General features: G+C 56.7%; 1 pseudogene; it reads right to left on the bottom strand.

Annotated features, from left to right (window-relative positions):
- Positions 1 to 786: 786 nt before the first annotated feature.
- On the bottom strand, positions 787 to 1,611 carry LOC134420886 (olfactory receptor 14A16-like; annotated as a pseudogene).
- Positions 1,612 to 4,077: the final 2,466 nt, after the last annotated feature.

Genomic DNA, 4,077 nt, shown 5'->3' with positions numbered 1-4,077 from the left:
TCACCTGTGTGAGCTGGGGGAGAGGCCAGGGCTGCAGAGGGGGGATGTTGTTGGCAGCTCCATCAGGACGCTCTGGGATGCTGCCCTGGGCTGTGCAGCACACTGGGGATGGATCAGTCCCTGCTGCTCTGCTGCTCCTTCCCTTTTTCCCCAGGGCCCTTGCAGAGCCCCAGCCATGCTGTTTGCCCCCAGCCTGCCCTCGGCCAGCCTGGGGCTGCTCACGGGGCTTTTCTGTGCTGAGCATTGGCCTGGGTGTGTTCTTGAGAGAGCCTGAGCAAGGAGCCTGGAGCCCCCAGGCCCTGGGCTGAGGTGTCAATGCTGCCCCAGCAGTGCCCATGACCTGTCCCTGCTGCAGCCCCGGCACTGCCACCCCCAGGGCTGTGCCCGGCCCCGAGAGCACTCAGGCCCTGCAGTAACACCAGCGCCACCAGGGCTGCAGGGCAGGGCCACGGCAGCAGCCCTGGCAACACCAAGTTCTGCTGCTGGGCACAACTGCTGGGCCAGCCCTGATCTTTTTCCAGCTCTGCACACAGACATTGCTGCTGCAGCTCCAGAGAACGCAACAAAAGGGGCATCTCTGGTGAAAATTCTGTTGGCAGATCCTTTAGCTCCTTTAATGTCACCAAGACTTTAGCTCTGCATTGGTACAGTTTGTGAGCCACAGCAAATATGGAGGGAAAATAAATGAAATGAGGCACAACCAATGGCATTTCTTTATGGACATTATTAAAAAAATGAAACAAAGGAAAGAAGAGAACATAGCAACCACCAAACCAACAAGAACTATCAAGGATGACTTTTACTACACGTGACTTCAAGAAATTTGCAACCAGTTAAATGTTCTTGAAACCATCCAGTCATCAGTCTCCCCATTGCAGCCTTGAGCTCCTTGTTCCTCAGGCTGTAGATGAGGGGGTTCAGGGCTGGAGGCACCACTGAGTACAGAACTGATAGGGCGAGATCCAAGGATGGGGAGGAGATGGAAGGGGGTTTCAGGTAGGCAAAAAATGAGGTGCTGAGAAACAGGGAGACCACCACCAGGTGAGGGAGGCAGGTGGAAAAGGCTTTGTGCTGTCCCTGCTCAGAGGGGATCCTCAGCACAACCCTGAAGATCTGCACATAGGAAAAAACAATGAACACAAAACAACCAAAACCTAAGGATGCACCAACCACAATGAGCCCAAGTTCCCTGAGGTAGTATTTGGAGCAAGAGAGCTTGAGGATGTATGGGATTTCACAGAAGAACTGGTCCAGCGCATTGCCATGGCACAGGGGCAGGGAAAATGTATTGGCTGTTTGCATGAGAGCATAGAGAAAGCCACAGGCCCAGGCAGCTGCTGCCATGTGGGCACAAGTTCTGCTGCCCAGGAGGGTCCTGTAGTGCAGGGGTTTGCAGATGGACACGTAGCGGTCCTAGCACATGACGGTCAGAAGGGAAAATTCTGTTGCAAGGAAGAAGATAAAGAAAAACACCTGTGCAGCACATCCCATGTAGGAAATGACCCTGGTGTGCCAGAGGGAATTGTGCATGGCTTTGGGGACAGTGGTGCAGATGGAGCCCAGGTCGCTGAGGGCCAGGTTGAGCAGGAAGAAGAACATGGGTGTGTGCAGGTGGTGGCCGCAGGCTACGGCGCTGATGATGAGGCCATTGCCCAGGAGGGCAGCCAGGGAGATGCCCAGCAAGAGGCAGAAGTGCAGGAGTTGCTGTTGCCGCGTGTCTGCCAATGCCAGCAGGAGGAAGTGCCTGATGGAGCTGCTGTTGGACATTTGCTGTCTCTGGACATTGGAACCTTTTGAAGAAGGAATTGCAGTGATAATTGAGGGGAGATTTCTCACAGAAAAAGCAAAGCCGTTTCTCATAGACCCATTCGTGCCACTAAACACCTCCCCCTGTCCATGTCTCAGAGACCTTCCTTCAGCTCTGTTGCTGGAGCCCTGATTGCTGCTGGCCAATGTTGTGTGAGGAGATGGACCTTGGCCTGCAGGACAGTTGGGAGTCAGCCCTGAACCCCAGCCAGTGCAGGGGAACAGTGAGGGCAGGGGCTAGTCCCGGTGTTGGGACTTGGATAAAGAATGTTCAGCTAAATCAGAGGAGCTGCCTGGGTGAAGGGATGGGGATAACAGAAGGCAGAACGAGGAATTCTGCTGCACCTGGGGAGAACAGATTCTCCAGGGAGGCAGGAGGATTGTCTGAGGCTTAGTGCAGACTGAGGAGAGCTGCTCTGTCCCTCTCCCCTGTTCCAGCTGCCCTGCACTTGCACCTGTCTGAAATCCACTCTTGTGTTACCCTGGACAGCCAGGAGACACAGCTGAGAGCAGAGGGATCCTTGACACACAGAGTGGCTCCTGCCTTTCCCAGAGTCAGGAGAGTGGGCTCATTGCCAGCCTCCCAGGCTGCCCTGCCCAGAGCTGCCCGGGCACAGGGAGCTGGGACACTCCATTGCTGTGCTCAGCCTGCACAGCAGGAGCCCAAGGGCTGGGCCTGGCCCTGAAGCTGTAACTGCCATTGCAGAGAGCCCCTCAACAATGCCAGCAGCACCTGCGAAAGGCAAGGAGAGAGAAAGAGCCGGGCCTGAGGAAAAGCCTTTCCCTACCCAGACCTGCCCAGCCCCTGCCAGGCAGCAGCAGGGCAGGACAGTGGCCCTCAGGCCCTGGTCAGCAGGGAATGGGCACATGGCCGCAGAGATGCCCTTCATCTCTGGGGCTGCTCTACCGGCCCAGGAGGGACTGAGGGCCCCAAGCCTCTGGGCTGAGGGCTGTGCTGGCTGCGAGGGGACACAAGAGCTGTGCTGCTCAGGGCAGTGTCTGTCCTGCAGGGCAGGCCCAGCAGGTGCCACATCTGCCCTGCAGCAGGACTTCCCTCAGCACTGCCTCCCTCCCTCCCTGCCCACAGCTCTGCTGCTGGAGCTATCCCAGCCCCAGCTGCTCCTGTGATCCCGGGCTCCTTCCCTGCCAGAGCTGCCAGAGCCCAGCCCAGCCCCTGGGCCAGCTCTGCCCTGCAGCTGCTTGGCCCTGCAGGGATTAAAGAACAGCCTCCCCAGCCTGGGCACCATGGAAGGGTGATGCTGCATGGATCTGGAGGCTGGGCAGGTGCAGGCACTTGCTGAGGTGCCCAGAAATCCTCAGGGTGATGGTTTAAGTGTCTCAACCCCTGCTCTACCCGGCACAGCTGAGTTTCTATTTCCCCTAGCTGAGCCAGGGAAAAGTTGGAGCACACATTCAGGAAAGCAGAGACCCAAGCAGGAAACTCCTGTCCTGAATGATCTCATGAAAATTCTCCTCAGAAATGAGCTGGGTCACGGGCTGGAGCTCTGAGCAGCCCTGGCTGCAGCCTCAGCTTCACCCCCTGCAGACGTCCCTGGCAGCAGGAGCCATCCTGCCCTGTCCCTCTGACCGTGCCCATGGCAGCCCCGCTCTGCAGTACATACTCCCCCAAAGCAGAAAGAGCAGCAGAGCCATACTTACAGTCACATCAGTCCTGTCCTGGGTCAGCTTCAGGAGATCCCTCCAGGAGCACAGGGGACATTGCCCTGCACCCACACACTCACCATGCACAGGGCTGTGAAGATCTTTCCCCAAGTGTAGTCTCAGCTCAGTGTCTTCCCAATCCTGATTGCTTTCAGCCTGTCTCTGCCTGGCTCCTGTCCCCTCAGTGCCTGCAGGAAAGAGCCCTCAGCCCTGCTGGGCTGGGAGAGGAGCTGGTCCTGGGAAGAGCTGTTCCCTTAAACCTCAGCAGCACAGACCCAGCACAAGGACTATAATGAGCCTCTTGGGGATTTGGTGTTGTTTACATCAGACTCAGTCCCTGAGAGCATCTTCAGAAAACTTCTCAAGAATGCAAAATTAAATTTAGACTCCAAAGTTTCTTCAAGTTTTAATGGGTCCCACTGAAGGACACAACTCAGAAAGTGTCCCCAGGTCCCAGTTAGAGCAGAACACTGGAGGCAGTGATGGCAGCTGGGCACAAACAAGGCAAAGGTGTCTCTGGTGCTGAGCAAAGCTGGATGTGTTTCAGGAATGCCAAGGGCCAGGCAGATCCTGTCCCTCCCTCCTTGCTCAGGGCTCTTCCCGGGATGG

The sequence above is a fragment of the Melospiza melodia genome, chromosome 7 (genome assembly GCF_035770615.1).
Source record: "Melospiza melodia melodia isolate bMelMel2 chromosome 7, bMelMel2.pri, whole genome shotgun sequence".
Classification (NCBI taxonomy): Eukaryota; Metazoa; Chordata; class Aves; order Passeriformes; family Passerellidae; genus Melospiza; species Melospiza melodia.
This window is presented reverse-complemented; position numbering and strand designations above follow the sequence as displayed.